The sequence below is a fragment of the Perna viridis genome, chromosome 6 (assembly GCF_037379345.1).
Source record: "Perna viridis isolate PV_CMFRI_1.1 ecotype Kerala chromosome 6, ASM3737934v1, whole genome shotgun sequence".
Taxonomy (NCBI): domain Eukaryota; kingdom Metazoa; phylum Mollusca; class Bivalvia; order Mytilida; family Mytilidae; genus Perna; species Perna viridis.
Genome location: NC_142450.1, coordinates 49,160,025 through 49,187,110, shown reverse-complemented (window position 1 = coordinate 49,187,110; position 27,086 = coordinate 49,160,025). Strand labels below are relative to the sequence as shown.

The 27,086-nt window shown below is 32.9% G+C and overlaps 1 long non-coding RNA gene and 1 pseudogene across 2 annotated transcripts in view; one reads left to right on the top strand and one right to left on the bottom strand.

The window, feature by feature from the left end:
- The window catches only part of LOC148615412 (uncharacterized), a 34,236-nt pseudogene extending 10,354 nt beyond the window's left edge, over positions 1 to 23,882 (bottom strand). Inside the window, exons 1-14 of the transcript XR_015923923.1 lie at positions 23,794 to 23,882; positions 22,835 to 23,128; positions 21,251 to 21,529; positions 20,258 to 20,551; positions 19,369 to 19,662; positions 10,225 to 10,575; positions 9,861 to 9,988; positions 8,610 to 8,670; positions 6,452 to 6,532; positions 6,156 to 6,194; positions 5,609 to 5,677; positions 4,237 to 4,272; positions 1,240 to 1,278; positions 347 to 436 (exon numbers count right to left, since the gene is read on the bottom strand). The product of XR_015923923.1 is annotated as an uncharacterized LOC148615412 (transcript). The remainder of the gene's footprint in view (positions 1 to 346; positions 437 to 1,239; positions 1,279 to 4,236; positions 4,273 to 5,608; positions 5,678 to 6,155; positions 6,195 to 6,451; positions 6,533 to 8,609; positions 8,671 to 9,860; positions 9,989 to 10,224; positions 10,576 to 19,368; positions 19,663 to 20,257; positions 20,552 to 21,250; positions 21,530 to 22,834; positions 23,129 to 23,793) is intronic.
- LOC148615413 (uncharacterized) lies at positions 15,638 to 19,316 on the top strand. Its single transcript, XR_015923887.1, has 2 exons — positions 15,638 to 16,972; positions 18,318 to 19,316. It is a non-coding gene; the product is annotated as an uncharacterized LOC148615413 (long non-coding RNA).
- Positions 23,883 to 27,086: the final 3,204 nt, after the last annotated feature.

Genomic DNA, 27,086 nt, shown 5'->3' with positions numbered 1-27,086 from the left:
TAATAAGTATATAAAACTTTATCTAAAGTTTCACGATGAAAATAATACAGAATATGTGGCAAATAATTTTTTAAAGGCAAAATCAACATCAAATGCGGAAGATCAGCATTCATTCTTTACTAAATCCCTGGACAGTTGATCTTGAACTTTATAATCATATTCCAATAATCGATGCGAAAACTAACCCAATATAAAAAACTTATCTCAAGATGTTTCAGAGAATGTGAAATGTGTCTCTGTAAATTTAACTCCCATGTACGATGGAAGTAACATAGAACGAAGAGGAATAGTATTATTAAATGAAACTACATTCCCCATCGTATTCTTACATTATGTAGGAACATACCTGATCTAAAACTTGATAAGCTGACTTCTGTTGTTAAACTTGTTTGTTTTTTATTCTCTTCGTCTGAAATCCCCATTTCTAAAGCTAAATCTAAATTTGTTAAAATTATTTAACAACACAAAACTTTATGATAATAGTTCTCTGCTATTCAAACTGATAATGCGATCATTCTTTCACCAATGACTTATAATGAATGGTTAGTTTAGTTAAGAAAGACTAACTGGAAGACTAATCAAGGGAACCAAGGTTATATTCAAAAGAATGTAATCCAGGGACAATGACCAGACATGAAAAACAGACATACACAACAAAGAACATAAAGTCACTAAAATCATACATACAAAGTAAGAAAAGAAAATGAACAACTCGGACTCGACTAAAAACTGAGAGTATGGACCAGGTGCACCGGTAGTGTAAGCGTCCTCTACTTTAGAAACACCCGCCGAGTTGCTCATAAAAGGTCAGTTCCGGGGTATACGAAAGAGGAAAGGAAAACTGATACGTTGAACAAATCAGTTTTCATAGCGCAGATGGATGCACCGTAGCGGTGAAAACATATATTGATATTAGAGGCAAAATCGTTTTGAAAGCGAGAAATACGTTCATTGCTTGATTTGAGCTGATATTTATCATCCTGTTGGGGTTGCTGTCGCTTTGACATAATCACCATATCCATTTTCGTTATATTTAGTTCAAACGTTTTCCAATCAGGTAGTCGTATTTTTATTTGTATCAGAATTTATTTGTTAGGTTTCCATTGAAGTGTTTGATTGATCAGACGTTACAACTCTATGTTGATATCAAACGTAAATAGTTTCAAAACTTGAGCAAACACTTATTTTATTCAGCATGCACAAATAGGAGAGGTATACGAGTTCAAAAATAATTCTTACCTGCAAGATATCTTTCGCTTCTTGATTCCCGATCAGCATCTATAGTACGAAAATATTTGGTGATATTTTGAGTCACCACATTGTAAATTGCAAATTGTATAGGTTTTTGTCAATAAGAAAATTACAATTGTCAAATCATCAAAAAACTAAGAACAGTTCTGTCTTACATGGAGTGTACTAACAAAATCACCGACCTGATAAACTCTAGGGCAATAGTCAAAAGGAATGGCCTAAAGAAGAGTTCTTATAGCAAATGGAAATATCGTAGGAAAAACGGAAAGTTTGAAACCACCGCAATGGTCCTGACTTGGTATGAACATTTCTGAAGAAAACGATTGGATCAATCAGATTCCATAGCGCTAAACCTCCCGCCTCCATGGTGAGTCACTATTTCTGGTATATTACAGTATAAACCGGCAGCAAAACATCTCCATATATCAAAACTGTTGAAACCAGTAGTCAAAACAGTACAGAAAATATGAACAATAAAAAGCTTAAAATAAAAGGCTCAAAACAGAATTAAATACAGGTTAAACAAAGACGACACCATTTTCAAAATAAGTCTTGAATTTTGCCATGAAGACGCATCATATTACAGAGCAAAATAATAAGATACAAGTAGAAGATACCGAAAATAAATTGATGATGAAATGAAAATTAATCATCTATATTATGTTTGTCATAACATCTGGATATCCGAATTAGGAAGTTTGTATAGTGGCTACTAGTTTTGCAAACCTGAACAACTATGAAATATAAACATGATATGCAGGGAATACTGGTATATTACTGCACATGAAAAGAAGTTTGTTTTTCATACTTATATCAAAATCGTCTCGTTTGTCATTTATTTTTGTACTGAATGATTACTGTCGTCAAATTATAAGCTATGTTAGTCGTCTCTTTAATTTCTAGTTTTGGTAGATAAATAAACGGAAGCCATTCTAAAAATTTAGGTTTCTAAATGGAGACAATATATCGATTTGTGAAATTAAAAAGGTCTAGTTTTTTAGCCATCGTAACCTTTACATTTTGATTTGGATCAAAATCTAAAATAAGAGGTGAACAATGGCAACATGTAATAAAGATGCTGTGAAAGTATCATTTAATATTAGTCAGTGGTATAGGAGGAGTCACAGATAAAAGATGAGTCCCCCATCTTGTCCCCAAATTAACAAATGACAGATTCCATGTTTTGCTATGTGAAATCCCCAGATTGATTCGGATCAAAATCTGAAATTTAAAGTTCACAATAAGAACATGTATTAAAGATAATATGAAAGTTTTATTCAATTCCATACTGTAGTATAGGAGGAGTTACGCATAAGAGATGGGTCCTCCTCTGGACTTATGGTTAGCTCGGATTTCCTCTGTCGAAAGTTCTGCGTTTGTATGTTGGATTACCCGAATCATCCTCCTAATTCGTATTCAACATTCAGCATACAAATACAATGTTATTTTAGGCCTTGTCTACACAAAAAGACATTTATCTTATATGAGGGAAACCTTTTGCAACTTCTTCGATACTGATTAAAGTTGATCCTTCATGTTTAAGGCTGCAATTATAACTTTATACCATAGATCTAACTGTTTTTAATCTTTAATCTGACAGTGGGTTCTGAGTCCCGTTCCTCCTTTCTCTTTATCCACGCTCTATAACAATTCGCAACTGCGTCCTTTATTATTTTAAAAACTATTTTACCAGTTTTCTTGTTGTGGTACTCTGAACTCTCGGGCAGTGCTAAACCACGTTCTAGAGCTTCTCATTTTGAATAATGTTCAGATTATCTTTGGTGACACGACTAGAGGATATGCAAGTAAACGGAACATTCGTAAGTCAAAAGGTTCTCCAGGTACGCGTTTACACTTAGGTGCTGCAATGCTTGTTAATAGTTGAACATAGTGCGGGTGTTTGTGTACTTTCAAATTCCGAAGATGTAATAAGCATTTTACAGGCTTTGCATGTAATATTCTGGCCTGTTTTATAATTGGATGTAATGATAATAGGACGTGATTTATGGGTAGATAGGGGTTAAGGATATGCTTCAAGGGTAGATGGGGACTGAAGATCGTCCTAAAGATTTACAGAGCATGGTTTTATTATCTGCTGGAAATAAAATAAGATTTTTTGATATAATAATTTTCCTCTGGTTGAACATAAATCAAGTTAAGAGTAATACAGGGCAAATTCATCACATATTTGATTATTAATCTTAAGTGGTAAAAGACATAATTAAATCCCTACTCCTATTTTTCTAATGCTGCATATTTTTAGATTAGTTTTGAATAGTAAAAGTGTAAAATAGTGAACTAAATGAGCAACCCGGACACCACTTAAAACTGGGAGCATGGACCATGCTCACCGATAGTTTTAGCGTTCATCTGCTTTTTCAGAAACCCCCGCCGAGTTGCTCATAAAATGTTACGTCCGGGGTGGACGAAAGAGGAAAGGGAGACTATAACACAGTAAACAAACTGTTCATGATTTCTGAGTGTATATCAAAATTAAGGCTGATATCATAGTGTCTAGCGTAAAAAGTAAAATAATCTGAAGAGTTTTATCTATGGTCATGTAGCTTCTACTATAACTCAAGTTTCTAATCGGTCTGATAAAAAAGCTTTTCAAAATGCATGAAGAAGATGGACAACAGCTCAACGATTGAACCCAACTATTTTGTTTTTAATTATAACATGTTTTATATAGTAGATCACTCTATGTCTTTACAAAAAAACTTGACATTTGATTACAAAGGAATTGCAATATATTGCACGGATATTCACTCTAGGTGGTTTAAAATAGTTCAGAACACGTCCTCAACAATGCTCCGAAAAAAAATGTCATGTTGCCGATTCTGTCCAATATTTTGCTAAGGGTGAATATTCCAATACTGTAAATGTATTTTAAGATGCATCCATTTTATTTTGGGTAAAACTAAACAAATTTTGTGATACGAAAGAGTTCTGTTGAATCAAAAATCAAATTATTCAAAAACTTACAGTCATAATCAAAAATTTCTTCACCATGTAACTCATCTGGAAGAAATAAAACGTTTCTTTAATCTTGACAGAAGAATTAAGATTATGATTAATAGAATGTATTTACTGTTTCTATCTAGATTGGCTTTTGTAGTTTTGAAAACATGAGTGAAAAAAAGTTTACTCAATTATTAGACAAGTCTTGTTTACCACATAGAAGACAAATTTAAGCTAAAATGCAATTATGTAGTCTTTCTTGTTCTGATGAAAGTAATAAAAATCAAAAATAAAATCAAACTTATACAAAAAAATAAATCTTAAAATAATTTTTCGAATGACGATTTTATCATTTCATAGTCCTCAAAAATGGTATTCGATACGAATTTAAAGTAAAGCCGTGAAAACATTGAGAAACGAATTTCAATCTGACAGGGAGTTACGTATTGTTGTGATACTCTTCGGGAGGTCAGAATTTAGTGTGGCCCAAATAAATGAATAGTTTCAACTTAAATAACAATTAAACAATTCCTCTTCACCAGAAACAAAACATTCATTAATATTAAACTGAGTAGTCTGCAGTAAAATTGTAATAATCCATTTTAAGTGAAAAAATAACCCTAGCCGTGTCTAAGAGCCATAACTTTATTCATTGTTTACGTTGGAAACATAGCTGTTCCAGAACGTAACATCAAGGCTTTTTCATGATTTGTTTTGTCTACACTTTTGACATATAACAGACGAGTTGACACAAGTCTACAATGACATATGACATATCTTTTGTATTGCTTTGACTACTGAGATTACTGATTTTCACTGATCGCAAGTTTTATGCTGCAAATTTCTGTTCAACTATACCGGAATTAATGAACCGTATGCGAAGCGGGAGGTTAAGCGTGCTATAAAACCTGGTTAAACCCACATTTCATGTTGAAATACCTATACCAATTCGGGACCATTACGGTGGTTTCCGACTTTCTTATTTTTATCCTGATGTTGCCAGTCGTTTAACGGACTTTCCATTTGACTATTCCTTTTGACTACTGCATAGATTTTATCAATGCGGAAATTTTGTAATTACACTACAAATGACACCAAGATAAATTGTATAATCATCGACAGCTTATAGTGTGGTCCTCTCACAAGTCAAACCTGCCCCATATTAACAAAATGTTTGTATAAAAAAGTTATAATATACGAAGCTGGGAATACCAAATGAACAACAAGCGGAAACAAGTAGTAAATAACTCAAATGAATTAATAATTAGACATAGAAACGAACTATGTAAACCTCATGAAAACAAAGAGGTATGATGACAACATTGGAAAAGAAGTAACCCAGAAAGAAATAGTATCATTCCAACAATGGGACTACATTTTATAACCCAAAACATACCTGTACTAAAGCTTGAGAAGGTAGATTTAAATGATAAACTTGTCTGTGTTTGATGTTCCGTCTCTAAATCTTAACATAAATCAGTCACAAATTATTCATATTCAAAAACATTTATGATAACACCTTATGATAATAGCTTTTTGTTCTATGCAATCTGATAACTCGATCTATCCTTTCATCCATGCGTTAAAATAAAAATTTGGCATTGTTATTGTATATAAAACATGTGTCGACTTTTAAAATAAACTTCTGAAAGCGGGATGTTAATTAACATTTAGGAATGATAGATTCAAATAAATGCGTCTACCTTTAGCTCAAATTTTGACAGGCAATTGATCGTATCTAAATAGATTAATTAGATTTAATTTTGCTGATTAAAAAAAATACTTTCATCGCAGTGGTTGGATTAATAAGAATTGTCAGTCTTATTACTCTATGTTGATAGTTAAAACACAGAAACAACTCGGTACACGGAAGAATATTCCAACAAACTAAACGTTAATCATTTTAAAATTTGAAGAGTATACGAGCATGAAATATTTCTTACCTGTAAGATACCTTTCCCTTCCGGAATCTCGTATTGCATCTATAGTAAGTAAATAAATAGTATTTCTAAGCAGTGTTTCCTCTTAGTTTGGTTTATATTTTTTTCATTTTTTTTTTTTTTTTTTTTTTGGGGGGGGGGGGGGGGGCTAATTATTCTTCTTTCTCTTTGCAACGATTTATAAAAAAGCATCTGGAAAAGTCTTAAATCCAACGTGGGCGTCTTTATAGATATAAATGACATAATTGAAATAAAAGTATCAGATGGTTGATGAGTATGTTAGGTTGCGTTATATTTACCATTTATTTTTCTTCTCGGGGGAAGTGGTGGAAAATCAGGAGGTTTCGCCCATCTTGCGCTCTGTGTAACACTCAGTTCTGCTTTGATAAGAATAGATTACCAATTACAAGTATTCCAGAAATCATCTGAATAACTTTCCAGAGATATTGTATTAGCTCTTCAAGATTTCATTTTTTGTCTGTTTTTATATAATAGGAAAAAAATGTTCACTCTGGTTCTAACTGCTTTCGTGTTTCTGTGCACTGTTTAATTGCAGTGGAGTCGTATCATACATGATGGAAAAGCGTTTTAATACATGTAATAAACAACGTAAACAAATAATCCTTGTGTGTTAGTGCTTAAATTTATTTTAGTGTGTGTAGTATCAGTTTTTCAAACTTCATGCCGTGGCGGATCCAGATGGGGTGCAGGGGTTGGCATCCCCTTTAATCATTGAAAAACTTGTCATTTTCATGTGTAAAATTGACCAAGAAAATGGCAAATAATGTCCCACCACCCCCTTTTTAGGAACCCCGGCTAGCACCCCTCCTTTTCAAAGAGTCTGCGTCCGCCCCTGGTAAATTTTAAAATTACATATTGTATAGCAATACGACTTTAATGAATAATTGAAGTTATCACGACATATTCGCGGACATCAACACTTGTAACGCAATGCTAGACATCACCGTAAATTCTCAATTTGATAAAATATTCAACTTTTGAATGAATGAAATGTTGTTAAAACGAGCAAAACATTTTTGAACATTCGGGTGAGATCGGTTTTTTATGTACATCTGACATGGTGAACAATTCAATCAAAGAATCTTAAAGCATTTCAGTTAGTGAAGTATCTTTATTGACTTTTATTCACAGAAAATGCAATTTAAATTATGCGAACAAAAAAAGATGCTCAATTTATTTACTATTTTATTTCTATTTTTACGATAACTTCATATATAGCCAACAAAAGTTATTAGACATCGCATGAATACAAAATTTTGTGTTAAATATAACTGAATTGTTTGTTGTGAAACAGTATTAGTTAAAATGCTTATTTTTGATAAAAAAACACAACTTGATAAATTTCAATCAAAATAAATAAAACAATTGTCAAAGTAAAATGTCAAACACTGAATTGCAATTGGATTTAAGCTGGTCGAAAATTCTGAGTCATCATCAACAATCCATGGAACTATTGCCTAAAATAACACAAAAAAAACAAAATAGTCTTTTGATGTTTAAAGTATTTACTGAATAATATTTGTGTGTGACATTTTCTAAGACAATTAAATGACGTCTTTTATTTTTGAATTCTTTTAAGCCCTCATGGAAATAACCCTAGTTCGGGTTGACAATTTTGGATATTCACCCCCTCAGAGAGCCCTTATTGTATATATCACTGGTAATTGTATCGTCGTAAGTACAATGGAGACGTTTTTTTTTCCTGCAGCAACGAATTACGATTCTTCAAATGATTAAGTATTAGACAAGAGTGACCGGAATAAGGAATTGACAGACAGTAGAAAAATATAACTGTGGTCTGAGGTGACAAAGGCAAATGTAGCTCTCAAAACATTAATAGCCTTAAGTATTTTCAGGACATAGTTGTTAAATATTATTAGGCGCAATTTCTGAAATCATGAAGTTTCGTAATCGTTCGACATGACGAAACAAATTGGTTTTTTTCATATCATGTAACTATTATATAGTACCGACAATTAACAAGTTTTCGGGTCCTTTTTATGAGGACATAAGAGCAAACAAAATATTACAAAATCATTACATGCCGTGATAACTCGAAAAGCATTAACTCAATTTGGAATTGACTATCATGAATAATATTACCGTGCCTGAACTGAGACCGCTGAGTTATGTATAATCTTACCGTGCCTGAACTGAGCCATGTATAATCTTACCGTGCCTGAACTGAGTCCTGTATAATCTTGCCGTGTCTAAACTGAGAACGATCAGTCATGTATAATCTTACCGTGTCTAAACTGAGAACGCTGAGTCATGTATAATCTTACCGTGCCTGAACTGAGTCGTGCATAATCTTACCATGCCTGAATGGAGAACACGGAGTTATGTATAATCTTACCGTTCCTAAACTGAGAACGCCGAGTCATGTATAATCTTACCGTGCCTGAATTGAGAACACTGAGTCATGTATAATCTTACCGTGCCTGAATTGAGAACGTTGTTGATACTTTATACTCTTTTCTGAAAGTGGATGATTAATCTTGTATATACACAGGAAACAATTGTTCCCTGTTTGTTATATCTGTTAAATTATTTCAAAATATTAAATCAATTTTCTTAAACTTTTCTAGAATTAATCCTAGATTCGGTGATTTGATATATCGCATTTAACCCAAAGAACTTGAGATAAAGGATACTACAAACACTGTGAGGTCAGCCCCATATCTTGATCTACGCTTAGAGATCGATGGTAAAGGAAAACTATTTACCAAACTTTACGACAAACGTGATGACTTTTCATTTAGAATTGGCAACATCCCTTCAGCACCTGCGTATGGAGTTTTCATATCACAACAATACGTTATGCAAGAGATTGCCGTAACTGCGCAGACTTATTGTTTCGTGCTAGATTTCTTACAATTAGGCTTCTGAAACAGGGTTATGTTGCTACAAGATTGAAGTCATTATTACAGAAGTTTTATGGTCGTCATCATTAACTCGTGCATCGTTACGGTGTATCCAACTGTACCATGAAAATTTATTTGTTCAACGTGTTATAGTTTTCCTTTTCTCTACCCCGACTTGATTTTTAACTCGGCGGGTGTTTCTAGAAAAGCGGAGGACGCTTACCCTACCGGTGCACCTGGTCCATGCTCCCAGTTTTAGTGGGGTCTGAGTTGCTCATTTATGTTTTATAATAAGTATTATTTTAGTTACTTTATGATCTTTGTCGTGTTTGTCTGTTTTCCATGTCTGATATTTGTCCCTGGATTACATTCTTTTGATTTCAGCTACATGTGTATAATCTTGTTTTCCTTGATTACTCTTTCTAACCTATTTGTATCCATACATATCCTCGGAGTTATGGGTGTAAAATCCTGTAAACAACTACTATAGTTTGCAAAATCAAACAGGATATCCACATCATGTATCTTAACAGCAACGACACTATCCGTTCAGTAAATATTATAGAATAGTAATTATTAAAACTGGTAAAATCTAGAACTTTCAAACCTTCATCCGAATTATCATCATTATGAGTCGTTATTCAAAATTAAGCATTAGGAACAAAGAAAAAAGTTCCTTCCCAGTTAAGCGATTTTATATTACGTAAATTGGCACTGGCGGTGACAAAAAAGAACTTCTCATGCTTATGTCATTGTAAAATTGCGACAAATAATTGAGCATATGTCATGCGGTATTTTAATTATGTTAATTTTAATAACTCACTGATTTTCCTATGTCTGATGTTAAAAATGAAGAATCTAATATTAAAAGTATCAAAACAGACCCAACTGATATCAAGGCAATTGCTGTTGGTCCAATGTATTCGGTGTCGTCTTCAATTTTTCCTGTACCTGTTTCCGGAAAATTAATGTTTATTTTTAAAAGCGATAAAATCATACTCGTCAATCAACTATTGTTTTTCCTGATTATTTTTACAATTGAAATAACCTAACTTGTAAAACTGTTGCATTGTCGTGTTTAAAACTATTTCCTATCTCTTCGATGCATAGTGTCATAATTTGACTCATTATAACCTAACCTTAAGTGAATTCCTCAAATAACTTAGACAAAACTAAATGTGACTTACTTTGGTCATTCTGTGGGAGATGAACTATGGAGAATAAATTCCCTTGTTTATTCTCAACAATAAACATGTAAATGGTATGGTCAACGGAAGACACGTCTTTGATGCTTAGAGTACTTATGAATCCATACGCATGAACATGTTTACCGTGATTGACATCTAGGACTATAGCAGGTGTGCTAATGGTGGTATAATTCAGGGAATCAAGAGGTTTTAATTCGCCTGATGGTAACTGTTTATACCATACTTCCATCGTAGGTGCAGGATTACTAATATATGTTTGTGTAATAATTGTTTCTTCGCCTGCAGTCCAATGATAGATGAATTTATTATTCGAGGTCAACTTTGGTCTGTCTGGAAAAATCAAAAATTAGAAAATATTGTTTTTAATCATAGTTTAGTTTAAACATATTTTATTTGCATATAAACAAAAGGGATTGAACAAAAGTGAATCACACTTACGAGGTTCTCTCCTAAATACAATATAATATACAATAACAAAATGACATTGAGCATGCATCAACTGTGTATACTTATAATAATCAGTTAAATTTAAAGATAGAAAATAAAGAGAAAGAAATAGAAAAGAAATAAAAAAAAAAAAATTGACAGAAAAGTAGTGGTGATGATGATGGTGATGATGGTGGTAGGAGAGTGGGTACACAAAGTAATATCTTACAAGTTATTAGACAACAGAAAATCTCTCAGAATCTTTGATAAAGGCTAGAACGTGCTTCAATAAACTTATGTTTTGATCATATGTTAATTCCAAACTACCACGTGTAAGAATTTCAACATCTATTGTTAAAGTATCAGGAATCCAGTTAATGTGGTTTAAAAGGCGTGCTCTTATTTCATCATATAACGGACAATGAAAAAAGAAGTGATTAGCATCTTCCATTCTTCCGCATCTACAAAAAGGTGCATCCACTATATTCATTCTGTGCAAGTCATGCTTTAAGGAAGATACAGAATGTCTTAGCTGGGTCAGAATAATATTTAGTTTCCGCTGACCAAAAGAAAAATGCTTTGGAACTTGCAAGATATTTGTATTACTTTTAAAAGCGGGCTTGAACTTAGAAATTGAATCTAGTTCTCTCGTGCAGATATCGAGTTTATTCCATTCTTTAATTGTAGAAGGAAAAACGACTCGCTTGTCACAGATAGTCTACAAAAAGGCTGCATAATGTCATTTCCATTTCTAAGTGGGTAATTTGTAAGAGACTGGATTTTAGGTGGAATTAGATCGCATAGGTATGCAGGTGCATTTTTATGTTCGATATTATACATCATGTTTAACTTTCTCCTATTACGTCTCACTTCTAATTTTTCCCAACCAGTTTCTCCGTAGAGTTTTTCTGAGTTGGTGAAGATAGGTAAACCTGTCACTATTCTAGCAGCTTCCAATTGAAGTCTTTCTAATTTAGACGAAAGACAAATCCCACAATTATCCCAGACTTCAGGAGCATTTTCTAGTATGGGTCTAATGCAAACTAAGTATAATTTCTCTAATGTATTACGGTTAAGTTGGTATTTTAGCTTTCGCAAGATATTCAAGTGTTTTTTAACACTAGTTACAACGTTTTCAATGTGATCGTTCCATTTAGCATTGCTACTAAATGTAACACCAAGATGTTTGTGACAATCTGTGATTGGAACGCTTGTACCGTTTAAGGAGAAATTAAAATCAGGCTTTTCGATGTTTGAAAATACCATAATCTCAGTTTTGTCCGGATTAAATGACATAAGCCATTTGTTTGACCATTTGTCCAGTTCCACCAAATCATGACTGATAACAGACAATATCTGCTCTCTATCAGAGTCAGAGTAACTGAAAGAAGTGTCATCTGCATACAGTCTGCACAGAGATGTCTAATTCCCTGCAATATCGTTTATGTATATTATAAAAAGGAGAGGACCGAGGACCGAGCCTTGAGGAACTCCAGCCGACAGAGAGCAGCTGTTAGAGGATGATGTGTTTAGAATCACCTTTTGACGTCTATCTAATAAATAACTTTTAAACCAGTTAACAAGATTTCCTGATATACCATACGAATCTAGCTTACACATAAGACCTTCATGCCAGACTTTATCAAAAGCTTTGGAAAAATCGCAAAAAACAAAACAGTTAATTTCTTTTTTCTCAAGTGAATTTAGGATGTTACTATAAATTTCAAGTAGTTGGTGGACAGTCGAATGTTTTGGAAGAAAACCAGATTGATATTTGTAGATGAGATTGTTGCTGTGAAGATGGTTGTACACATATTTGAAAATTATTCTTTCCATTACTTTTCCAACACAACTTATTAATGATATGGGTCTATAATTGGATGGTAAAGATGTATCACCCTTCTTGAAGAGAGCAGTCACATTTGCCAATTTCCAACTAGTAGGAAATTTGCATTGCTGAATAGATTTATTAAAAATTTTCTGCAATGGGAGAGCGATTTTATCAGGACACAGCTGAAGCATTTTATGACTGATAACATCGGGTCCAGATGCTTTATTTGGTTTTAGAACCTTAATAATATCAATAATTTCAGACTCTTCTATATGTACGTCCGATAATTTATGATTTGTTCGGTTTTGAAATTCCGGGACTTGATGATTTTCTTCATCCAATTTAGTGATTGAACAGAAATATTTATTTAGTAATGCACACTTCTCGTCATCTGCATATGCTATATCATTTAAATCCTGATCGTTTATAATATTCTGAAGTGGGGGTATAGAGTTGGAACCTTTGTTTGACTTTATCAACATTTTCATTATTTTCCAGTACGCTTTGGGGTTGTTAACATTTTCTAAAATGAAATTGTCCAAATTACTTTCGAATTTTTCTTTTGCTGATTTTTTAAGATTATTAACTCTATTTCTCTGCCTCTTGTACTTAAGAATGTCATCGTCGGTTTTTGATTTTAATGCCCTTTTCCGTAAACGGTCACGTTTTCTTATTTCCCTTCTTAATTCGTTATTAAACCACGATTTGTCATTTCGTCTGATGGTAACTTCCCTAGTTGGAATGGACCTCCCCGCGACGGCCAGAAATGTTTCTGTAAATATATCAGTCATTTGATCTACATCTGTACCGTCGGGAAGGAGGGCATTCCAATCCAGAGCCTGTAAATCAGCTGAAAACTTTTCTTTATTCGTTTTATCATACAACCAAATATGTCTTTTAAAGGCTACGGATTCTTTATGTGGGCACAGTAGGTATACTACAGCTGCATCGTGGTCCGATATTGATCTCGGAACATCAAAAACATCAGAAAAGCTGTACGACAATGTATCACTAATAAGTATAGGGTCTAATAAAGATCTACGTTGGTCAGTTACTCTTGTTGCTTTCTTGATCACATTAGTGAGATTAAGCAGATTCATTGTGTCGAGAAGTCTATTATTTTCTCTGACAAGTAAATCCGTATTTAAATCTCCACAGATCACTAAACCGTGACTGTATAGGTAACTTGTACCTATCGAGTGGTTCAAGCGCGTGTAAAATTCCGAATCTGTACCTGGTGGACGATAAACATTACATAATAGAAATTTTTGACCCTTTGCACTAATTTCGACCCAGATAGTTTCATCAACATCATTTTCCAACATATTCATTCGTTTTACATGGATATTTTCCTTGGTTAATATCAAGATACCGCCACCGAACGCATTTCTATCTTTTCGATGAATGGATTTAGAAAATGATTCTAAATGGATTTCTTCGTCCTTAATGTTTGGATCTAAGTGTGTTTCTGTGATGGCAATAATATCAAAATCTTCACAAAACAAGTTTAAGAAATTAAGTTTGTTTCTGATACTTCGGATATTGATGTTACATATCGATAGTGAGTTGTCGGTGACCGATGATCTAGTAGATGATCCTGGACCAGGGTTCATCTCTATGTTACCGATGATCAAAATAAAATGGAGTACAAAAAGCAGAAAAACAATGTCAATATTAGGATTAACTGACTGCAGGATGGACAGATTGACGACGAGAAATGTACATTTTAGATTAATACACAACAATTCAAAGAAGGTGGATTTTGACGGTTTTAGTGGCCCAGATTTGACAAATCTTCTGTTGTTGAATATACCAATGGCTGCCCTGTAAGTACTAAGGTCACTACCCATCATCTAATACAGGGACAGATATAAGGTAAGTTACCACAGTACAGCCATGGTTATAAAGTGTAACCCGTATCAAATCATCATCACCAAGAGAAAAGATAAACAGATATAAAAATGTACAAAGAGAAACAATATAAAACACAAGATATGGAGACATATACAGGTAAAAGACAAATATCATTTCATTGGGGAATTTAGGGATCATTTTGAGAGATTTTCACGAACACAGAAATGCATTAAAATATGGTAAATCATAAAAGCTGAAAATTTGTATAACTACATGTACTTGTATTTAGTAAATTTAGATATAAAACATCATTCTAAATAATTGCAGAGATATATCCATCACAATGCACATCGTACCCATTGGATGGTTTTGTCAGGATTGACAGATCCGCAGAACTGCAACAGCAGAGGTCTAGGACATGTGTTACAGTTCTTCAGGCCTAGCAGCAATCCAAAATCAAAACAAAGTACAAAATACATTACGATGGAAAATACATAAACTACAATATAAAATATATTTTAGAATAATTCTGAACACGGACTACAGTAACTACAAAACACAAACAAAATGAATTAGTCGGGTATCATGAGTAATTTTGAATGCAATACCATGATATTTTGAATTCAAATGACATTATATTTCATTCATACACATCAAGCAGCATTTGTTTTGATTTTAAATAGCAGAAATGAATGATATACACTTGGTACTTATTATATACAATATATTAAATAACTACTGTTTTTTTAACAGTGTCTACAAGCAAGATATTGGTATTAAGATTATAAAACCTGGTTAATGAAATTATTCCAAAACGAAATCAACTACTTTTTGATTCGCCGGAAAAGATTTAACTCTTGAAATCGTTTTTATAATTAATCATAAAGTCCAGAGAATTTATGAAGTTGTCGAGGAAAAACAATGAGAAAATGAACATCCTTTAATCACACATGTGAAATTTTCTAGTCAAGGTAAGTGGTCTATTCTAAATTTAGCAACAGGAAAAACCCTATGGTGGAACAGGTGAGTATCAATAACCAGGTAACAATAACAATGAAAGATCACGTGTTTCACTTTGACGTGGATATTTTAGAACCCAATACACAGTTCCAATATTATAACATAAAGAGTACACAGACAAAGAAAGTATTTGGTTGACAGTTACGAATTGTTAATTTGGCAAAAGTTTATTAAGTTTCTACAAATTTATTGTTTATAATAACTAAGTTATTCTACACCATCATTACTATTCTGGTCATCATTCCAGACACTTTATGACGGTGGTTGCTCCCGGATCATTCGCTCTAGGTTGGAGATATCGTCATGACAGTTTATAATAAGCTTTGTACTATCTTCTGTACGCTTGACAAATATTCTGCCATCGAAGGTCCAGTAGGCCTCTATCTGATTGTCATTTTTAAGCTTGGCAATCCTCTTGACTAGACTTGTTCTGAACTGCGTCAAATTTTCAGAAATGAATGTACCGTTAGAGTCATTTTTCAGTGCTTTTTTATTGGAGTACACCAGATGCCTAGTCCTATAGGATATGAATCTGACAATCACCTGCGATTTACCATTGCGCACTTTACCGATGACGTGTGTCCGACCTATGTCCTGAAGTTGGATGTTCAGCTTCATTTTCTGGTTGCATATATCTAATATGAGTTGGTCGGTATTTACTGGATGTGCGATTTTTCCGTCATCACCAATGGGCACGGGTACATTGTGAAATCGGAGGCTTGTTCTACGGGAATACTGTTCTTGGTTTTCCAATCTATATTCCAAGTCAGCTATTTTCTGATACAAAGCATCAATGTCCCTTTCGCGCTCCTTGACAGCAGTAATACTCTCCCTTGTCACCCTTTCAAGATGGGAGATTTCTATAAACTGCTTGCAAATTTTAGTCTCATTGTGTTTAATATCAGCGCTTTGTTTCGCTAGTTCTTCTCGCAGTGATTTTGTTTCTGCTTGTACCCGTTCATTTACTTGTTGCTCAATCATGGTTGATAATGACTGGCCGATTTTACTGGCTAACACAGGGATGATAGAGTCAAGCACCTCGGGACTAGATAATATCTCTAGGACTTTGTCAGCGAGGTTTTTCTGAGCGGCTAATTGCTTCTTTGTAAGTGGTTTCAGCTCTGTCATATCACCAAAGGAGTTGCGTCTCCGGATTTGTCGCTGTGTCTGCTTTTCTGTTGCAGGCAAACCTTCGGGACTTTCTGGACTAGGCCGTTTGTTATTTGTAGGGTCAGTAGAATCAAGAGAATCGAAACCAGTAGTCGAAGTTGGGTTGGGCTGTGACTGTGTAATGAAAGGCGGGTCATGTATGGGGGCGTCCATGTTTGTTTATGTTTTTGTTATTGTTGTTGTTGTTTGTGAGTCCGAGCTCACTATCGAGTTCACTTCAAAAAGTTAGTGTATCAAACAATCACTAAATCAGCTGAATATCAATTGTAATGTACATCTACATTAGTATTAATGTTACAGAAAGTTTCTTTATGTAGCATTCATGTTTTCCAGCTTAAATCCCGAAAATTCCGACGGATATTTTTCAACCTACCATGTCCTGTTGACGGCAGCCATTTTTAACTCTCATCGTTTTTAATCATGCAGGTATTAGTAATCCATAATGCAGATCTTACAATATGGTGATGAAGTTCCTCTGGATAGATTAACATGGGGAAAAGAACCAATATTAAAACATTAAATAAAGTTCCTCATTTACTTTTGTTTCTATGTACGCGTTTGTTTGTCTTAAGTTCTATATTTTGTGTGTCTATTTTTCCTGAATAGTCTTTCTACTTGGAATAATTTCTTATGGAAATCAACCATTTTGTCAGAAACAAAATTCGAGTATTTTTATAAGATTTAGATAGCGGATATAAAACCTTTTTATTAGATAATTTTTTACAACATTGGTCCAGAAACATGTTTCTCAGGCAAAATTGTGAATAAAGAAAATTGGCTGCTATAGCTATGGCATAATTTAACAACTGAGAAAGGGGAAGCTGGTATATTTCTTCACGTGAAGGGAAAGTTTATAATTTTAAAAATCAAAACTGTCTCATTTGTGATATATCTTTGTTAAATGTTGACTACTGTCGAAATCTAAGTGAATGTCTGAAAATGACGCGAATGAAGCAGCGTCAGTAATATTTAGTACTGGTAGATAAATAACCAGAATTTTGGATTGTTATTGTAGAGAACATCATCAATGCATCGATGTGTGAAATTTAAAGGATTTCGCTTCATTAGCCGTCTTGTCTTTCACAAGATTTTTAAGAAACTCAAATTCATATGAATAGAAAGAAAGATAGAGGAGAGAAAGAGAAAGGGTTTATTTCAATTGAGGGATCCCAAGGGACATACGAATTAGAATGATTACTAAATATGAAAAATATCGACTAGGAAAGGGACACAGTTAGTGTCCATTGGAATGCCGATAACTTGCAAAAAAAAATCCCTCCAAAATTTAAAAATAAATTGTAAAGGAGAAACTTAATCATGCCGATCACCTATTGCTCGATACAGCAGCTCTTGCCTTTTTACTCTGCAGTGGTTAAATATGTGTAATCGTAGCTTAAAACAACAAATTTGCAAGAATTGTCATTTTTGCCATTAACAATTTCGTGGAATTTCTTTTGGATGGGTTTCCAATTCACTGTGGGGTAAGTGAGTATATAATGTTTGAATGCATTCTATGTAGTTTGGGAACCCAATAAAACTAAGTCGTAAGACTTCTTACTTGAAGAATAATTCCAAGGGGTCATAAAGGACTTGTGGTAAGCTAGGATTTCCTCCTTGTCGAACGTATCATGTTTGTGTGTAGGATTATCCGAGTTTTCATTGATTCCTTATTACTTTATCAAGCATTCGTGGTAATGCACTTTATATACAAAAATAATTTTGTAAGGCTTATATAATCTCAAAATTTAATATTTTTATTCTTTTGGAACAGCTTTGATGAAGATATAGCAAGTACAAAAGAAAGTAAATGGTATGTTTGACTACTATTTCAAAAAGTAAAGCTTGTATGAGAGGTTTATAGAGGGACAACGAAATAGCTGGGATGTTAATGATTGGTACTGCGTAGAAAAGACATAACAATGCAAATAGAAAGCTTCGCCAATCGCAGCATGAACAGTTGAACTCTGTTTACTTGGAGCAGGTGTGGCACAATATTTTTGACACGCTTAAACATAGGAAATTACAGTTCATTATGGACACTACAAATCATTTGGACACAATATTGCACAAATATTTTGAAATTCAATTTGAGTACAAAATTTTGCTTCAGGGTGCTTTAATGGATCACCTGGTACCTCATTATACCACAAATAGTAAATTATACAATAAATTTGCTAAGAATACTTCTTACAGCGCATTTAAAGGCAGGGATTAAAATTGTAAGAGATATGTGAATTTTTTTTTCTTTAAATGCAGGTAGGGATTTCATGAAAAATCTAATTCAAAAACTTCATAATCAGATCGGAAATTTTGTTTTTAAATATATACATATATTTTTAGGGTGTTGCCCTCCCCTAGACTGACAATGCTTAAAGCTATTTTTAAAAATTCAAAATCAGATCGAAATTTTTGTTTTTAAATATATATATTTTCAGGGTGTTGCCCTAGACTGACAATGCTAAACGCTATTGTAAATCTGTTAAATATTCTTAAAACAGAAATTAATAAGAAACATTGTCAAAATTGAATGAGACGTAAATCATCTACATCAATTTTAAATAGACAACTATTTTACCCCTTTTTGACCCCTTTTTGCAGGACGACATTTTTTTGCGGTCGTATAAAAACGCTAATTAATAATGAACATGGCAAAAACGCGTATAAAAATGTTTACGTGTAAATTAATACTAGATGTACATTTTTGTCCATAAAAATGGATCTCTCTTTTATATGTACTATATACATAATACACTGATTACATTCGTTTCAATATATTGAGCATAACTAAATATTATCCCATAAAGCTGATTAATAGTACAAACCTTGGTATTTTAGATCAACTGAGCCCCTTTGTATTACTATTCCTTTACTATCTGCTATACCATTCTGTGCAAAACAGATATATGTTCCGCTGTCTTCGTATACAGATGTTTCATTACTTTTTGAAATCGCAAGAATACCATTTCCACCCCCTTCAAAATTCCGTATAGTCTCGTTGAAAGGGGATTAATGACGCCAACCTATGAATTCATATATCTTAGGGTTACCATCAGCTTTGCATCGAAGAATCCTTTCATTGTCATCTTCTTCTAACTCAATATGCAAAACTGGTGGAACTGGAAAAAATGCCTTAAAATTATTCAAATAGCTATTATAATTACAAGTATGGGTTAAGATGCTGAACTGATAGTTAACTCCTATAGAACTGTATGTAAAAAAGAACCCACTGAATCTAGTCTAATTATACACTGCAAAATAAATGTTATATAAAGAAATCAATATTTTATTGATAATTCGGTATGTTGACTTTTCATTCAAATTAAACCTAAAACGTTATCATTAAAAAAAACAAAGCAGAGATATAAACAAGTATTTAGTTACTATCTGATCACTGAATATGAAGTAAAATTTTGGTTCAACGCATTTTTTTTAAATTTTAAAACTAATAATTATTCATTGACTAAATAATACTAAACGTAAAAAATAGTTCTGAAGTTTGGGGATTTTTTAACTGAGTGTTTTGAGATTTGATCAGCATAAACGTTTGTTTGTAGATCAAAGGCCTTGTAGACACGACGGAATCAATGTTACAGATATAGTATATGTTTGTATATATAAAATGAACATCAGTTAAGACAATGGCTAAACGCGCTTTAACCAAATAGCAGATTTTAATTGAAAGTATTGATCTCATTTTTTTTTCAAACTTACAATACACCTCCATTTCCCGTGTTCGTTCTATGTCGTTCTTGTTCGTTAATGTGCGGCAGGTAATTAATCTTTTGTTGTGTATGCGGTCTGGCTCAAATTGCAAGACAGACCGGACATCGTATGTACCGTCTTCCAACAAAATTTCCTCTACAGAGGACGCATTCACAAAATTGTCATTCACCAACCATTTAATATCTACAGGTGGCCTACTCCCAACTGACAGACAGGTAAAGTTAGTTTGAGTGCCTTCATATAAAACATGCTTGCCATTCATTCTCAATGAAAGAGGACTCACTGTGACGAAATACATATAAAGATATGAAATATTGGACCTTGTTGCATTATAAAAAGTTGCTGAATGTATTCAAAGTAATAAACTTTGTTTGAAATAAGATATATAGATAACAGTTTACAGAAAAAAGCATACTTTTTCTACAGAGTCAAACATATAGTCTTTATAAAGTTGCTCACTTATTATCGGTTTTCTTGATATTTTCTTTCAGTGCTTGTTGAATCTGTCACAGCTTTTTACACACCCAATCGGGATAAATAGTGCGCCCGTCCGTTTGATTATTACACTTTTATTACCGATGTTTCCTGAAGAATTTGTCTTTTGGTCATAAATCGTAACGATCGGTTATATTGTTTAAAAAGTAGTGTTCACTGTTCTAGTTGCAAGTTCGGCCCTTCTTCAATCCGGTAATGATAAATTCAGGATAAGCTTTGAATACTGGTTAAAAATTTTCTAGTTAATTATTTGCTTTGTTTGATTTGGTCTATATTTGTTTTTTTTTTTTTTTGTTTTTGTTCTTTTTTTTGTTTTTTTTTTTGTTTTTTTTTTTTTTTTTTTTGTTTTGTTTTTTTTTTTTTTTTTTTGCTTAATATTTTTCAAATTTCCTTATCCTTGACAATTCTTGATTGTTTCGGTTTCAGTTACTCGATCTACAGATTTTAAGGGGTGATCAGTAAAGCGACAGTGAGCATATAACTTACAATTAAGTTTTAAGATTGCCGTGGAAATTAACTCATCTTCCATGTGTGTGTGATTGGCTATACATGTCAAGTTTGTGTAATCATCTTTACGTTTAGGTTCTAAAGAGAAAGTCAGGAATGGTCCAACTCCTGTTGTCATTTTTTCTCCTTTCCAATATAGGTTAAGGTATGGTACTGGTTGGCCTCCAACGGCTTCACATGTAATGTTGACTTTCTTGTCTTCATCAGTCACAAACCAACCTTCAGATTCATTTTGAATATATACTGCTGTTGGTGGAACTAATAAATATAAACATTTAAAATTTCCTTATAATATTTTGCTGTTTCACTTCAAAATAATCTTGAAATTTCAACTCGACTTTTTTGTTTTTCAAATTAATAATCCTCAATCGCTGAGAAATCATAAATTTCCGCGAGGTAGGGCTTGGTAGAACAAAGGATTATTCTTCGCGGAAGTGTAAATTGAGCTTGTGTGCTCATCGACTAAGGGTCTGTTGGACAAATATGTTTTCGATTGCAAAATCAAGCATATGAAATGTAATGTTATTAACTTACTTCAATTGTTTTTTTAACATTAAGAGTTATGTATATATAATATTTGAAAAGATAAATGGCGATTTGGTAACTCTGGAAGTCGTTATCTAAGCTGGTACACTTTCTTCAGTCGTTATATGAGCTGGTACAGTTTCTCCAGTCGTTATCTGAGCTGGTACACTTTCTCTAGTCATTATCGAAGCTGTTACACCTTTTCCGGTTGTTATATCAGGTGGTACATCCTCTCCAGTAGTCTTTATCTGAGCTGGTACACTTGCTCCAGTCGTTATCTAAGCGGGTACACCTTCTCCAGTCATTTTCTTGATTTTTAGTTGAAAGGTTAATGATGGATTTCTATTCACGTTTAATGGTCAGTAATAATTCTTTTTGAATATGCATGAAGCTCATATGTAAACAAAATTTCAAGAACATTGGAAGCAAAACCAAGGTGACTGCTTTTTGTATCGATGGGAAATAACGAACAAAGAATATCTGTTTGTTAGATGAATGTCACTATAAGGATTGATATGTTTTAACCCAGGTTTGCAATTAGTATTTGCTTGAGTGATAGATACTTAAATATAAATTCCAGAAACTGCCTATAGTAGAGCTTGGTGATCCAAGGTGAAGAAAAACTCACAGAACAAGTTAAGCTTTTCGGTCTACGTATGCAATATTTTTTACGTAATGATAGTCTTTTATTCATATCTTTATTTTTTAGAAAACCTTACATTCATATCCCACTAAAATCAACCAAATTAAACCAAATCAAGAACAATGACTCTCTCAAAAAGCTACTTTCATACTACACAATTTATATAATTTTATCTCAAAAATGCAACAAACCAAATGAAAAACAATGAATTGTTATGTGGTCTTTTACTGTTTCTGAATTAGAAATAAGAGTAATTTCCGTGGGTTTTTAATATTCATGAATCACCTCCTGTCTGATTTTTATAAAGACTGATACTTAATAAAAAATATCTTAGTACATGTTTACATAAGTATCTTAGACGAGGACAGTGTATCAACAGTTTAGTATTTTCTTACCTTTGAAAACTAAAGATACGGAATGATTACCATTTTGACCGGTGCACGTATATTTTCCTTCGTCTGTTTGTTTAACATTTTTGATTTGCAGATAAAACCCATCTTCTTCAAGAATGAGAAGTCGTTTGCTTAAATTTGGGGGTAGACTTGACAATATCACCGTTCCCTGTGAATACTGGAAACCTCCGATTCCATGCCAGGTCACTGAGTTATCCCTGAAATAACATGGGAGAGTAACATTGCCTCCAAGGTCAGCATACACTAGTTCTTTAACGGCACTGATAACATTATTTACTGCAAAAAGAAGAATAACGCATTTAATTCTCAATGTTTCCTTTTTTTATAAAATAGCATGTTAAGCATAATATTTCATCATGAACGTGCGGCAAATTTTGTTTTATAAATTTGTATGTCAGTCACTGGTATAAAATAATAAAAAAAAGTATACTGCGTATATTTGTATACCCGGTATTTTATCAAATAAATGTATGAAAATATCTGCAATTAACAATACCACAGAACATTTTTGTCGAACCATTAGATAACTATCTGCCGTACAGCTGTTGTAACAAAACCTCATCAGTACATCCAAATCTCAGAAGCTTTTGTTGCCTATAATTGTTTGACATACTTTCAAACCCGGATTTTCATATACTTTGATGTTTGCTTTCCAGTGATTTTGGTGGCAGAATAATCTATGACACGATTGTCGATTTCATTTAATGTAGATAACGGTTAAAAATTGATGTCTTTGGCGATGTCACATTAAAAGTTTCAGAAGTATTCGCTTCATGCATTTCATCGATTCGTATTTTTTGTCGGAACCCCGTTTGTTTATGATAGCTACTACAACCAATCAAAACACACGAAAAAATTGGAATCATAACATATGATACTTAGAACGGCAAACAAGCTAACATAAATGATAGAATTAAAATAAAATATTATCAAATGCGAACCTTTTAATGTCATCAGTATTGCAAATATAGACACTTCGTTAAGTATTGTCAACAGTTCTGTCCAACACACAACAGTACAGAAGAATGAAATGCATAATATGAATTGTCCAACAAATTTTTGAAGTCCTTTTGTATACCAAAACTTCGTGGAAATTCCAAGTCTATATTTGTTTATGTATAGGTAGCATTTCTCACGTTAATTTTATTGTATATGCATGCAATGTCATACAAAATATTTTAATAAAAATTTGTTTTGGAAATCCCAAAAAGTAAATTTACTTCGACTATTCTTAAAAATATGATATTTTCCTTGTAAATCTAATTATGAACAAGTAAACGATTCAAAAGTGCAATGAGGAAACTATACATTTACTTAAAATACTTGTTATATTTATACTAGTTGTAAGTGATGTGTAATTCGCGTTTTATTCAATTATTTGTTGCACTCAATATTTTTGTTTAAATTTGTTATATATGTTTTTCATAGTGAAACGAGTTTTAATGAAGTAGTGCCAGGGCTGGGTATTCGGAAGGGTCCGAGGTCAAATTTCAACATGAATTTCATCGTTTGGGTCGCAAGAATCATCCCTGTCATTGTCAAACAAGAGAAATAAACATGAACAGATCAACTCTATCAGTCAAGTACTACAGCTTGATCGTGAATTGATGACGTTAAGGATTGTGAACAACTACTTAGAAGCTTTTCATCACTTTCCGTACTTCTTTATCAATTATAGCAAAACAGAAACTTTTATAAATAATGCAAGGGTGTCTATCAAAATTACCTCCATTTACAAAGGATATGAAGTAAGTTTCATAGATTTTAATAAACAGTTTGCCAGAAAATAAAAAAGACAACACTGCCCTATGCATATTATCATGGAAGTGAGCACATTTTATTATGATTTATACAATTTTTATCAATTTTACAGGAAATTAAAGATTAATCATCTATTTTGTGTCGACGAATAATATTTAAGATGTTGTTATTTTAAATCTTTATAGACATATATGTAAAAATATTTGGTTCAATCGTATGATAAGCAGAAGCAAATGCTGTGTAGTGAAATTGGTGAACCAAAAAATAAAACATGGACGTTGCGTACGGTGTTCAATACTATGTTGCGAATATTGCTTAGTTTTTTTTTAAATTTTGTGAGGGTCTTAAACAGTTAACCAAAGTAGGATTGATCATATATCAACATATGATACGTAAAACGGCACATTATGATACTTAAATCGGATTCTGACACGAAATTGTCACCAAAATCGTTAAAAATTACTGTAAACGCGTAACCTTAAAATTGCATACAGAACGGATATACTGTTTTCACTAGAACCGAAATGCAATATGCATTCCCTAATTTCTAATTATGTGTAAGACTTTCGTCACCAGCCAACAGAAATTTCTATATTCATTATACAAATTGCATTACGTAAAATAGTGGATGGAATTTTCGAAAGGATGTCCACAACTACAAGAAGGGGATGACACAATATACATGTACACGAAATAAATCAGCATTTAGAGAACTACACGTTTCTTAGCCTGGTATGTATATAACATTAACTTTCCTTTCACCAAAATTGAAGTACTCAGGGCGTTTTTCCCGTTGTCTTTTAATGATTCTTTTGAAAATGCGTATGTTTCTTGCATTTCTTGTCTAAATTTAGCTGATTCCCCAGCCTCTTAATGTTGAATAGAAAAATGACCTTTCGGTATTAGTTAATCTGAAGGTTGGTGTGATGTAATCCGCACTGATGCGTAAATTATACGAAATCTGGTTATTAAGGGGGGTGTAATAAGATCGCTTAAGTATTATGGACACAGATGGTAATGGATATATTGTAACATGTTAAGACGTTTGAATCGTCTTCTATCCTCAAGTAATACCCAATCTGTTTCATAGTAAATCGATTTCCTGCTGGTAAAAATAGGTAATCCTGTTACAGTACGCTCAGCTTCAAGTTGCAATTTTTCCAAACTATTACTAGCATTAAGACCACACCCGTCCCAAACTTCTGAAGCGTATTCCATGACTGGACGAATGAAAATTAGATACATTTTAGCTATATAATTTCTTCATAGAATATGCATATTTAAGTTTTCTAAGAATGGATATTTTTTTGCTAGCCTAAATACATAATATTGTCTAAATATGTTGAAAATGTCCCGTCAACTGTAATACCGAAGTGTTTATGAGACGAAACGAATTCAAAGGATTGGTTTTGAAAACTAAAACAATTTGCGCTCTATTCGATAGGTAGCTTTTAAACCAGTTCATCAAATTGTCGCTTACACCATGAAACATGTGTACCAATCTCGGACAAAAGCATTAGATACATCACAAAAAAAAAAACAAAAAAATATATATTTCTTTCTTCGAGAGTCATCGTCATTTTATGATAAATTTCTTATTAGCTGGTGAACGGTTGAATGGCCTGGGATAAAATTTGATTGATATTTATATAGTAAGTTATTGGACAACAAATGATTAAACGTGCTTACATACAACCCTTTCAAAAACCTTGCCGGCAGATGATGTAAATTAGTCTATAGTTTGAAATTTCGAGGCTATCTCCCTTTTTAAAAGGGGCATCCACAGTTCATGGAATTGGACTGTTGAGAGGGATGATTAAAAAGCATAGATAACGGAAAATCAGGTATCATTGATTGTAGATATAGAACAACATAATCATTGAGAAGACACGCGTTCTCATAGTCATTAGATACGACATCACCGTTCTCCTTTTTCAATTGACTAATTCTAGAAATTAGTGCTTTCTAATTCATCTTGTATATTATTTGCATTTAAGAAAAAATGTTTTATTTTTGTATGTTATTAACATTATCTCTCTGTTTTGTTTTTGTTTTTGTTTTTGTTTTTGTTTTTTTGGGTTTTTTTTTTGGTTTTTTTTTGTATTAATTTATATGGGTTAGTATAAGCCTTTTCGTGCATTATGATTGGTTGTTCACTCTTTCGACCTCAGCGATGACAGTTGTTACAACAGTGTAAATTCCATGTACAAATCGTAAACAAGATGGTTACTATCGCTTCGTCAAAAGATAGAGCCGTTTAGAGGTTTAAAATGATATAATCTTCTTTATTCCATTCAATTTTGGTATTGTATTTATAAAACAACATATTTTTTTAAAGAATTCAGTTTTCATTAAGCCCGTAAATACTTTGAAATATCGAAATTGAGAACCATATGTCACGTTGTCAGTTGAATGCTGCTATTTGCCATTGTCAATTTCGGGAGTCAATTTTACCGAATGAGAGCCTACAAGA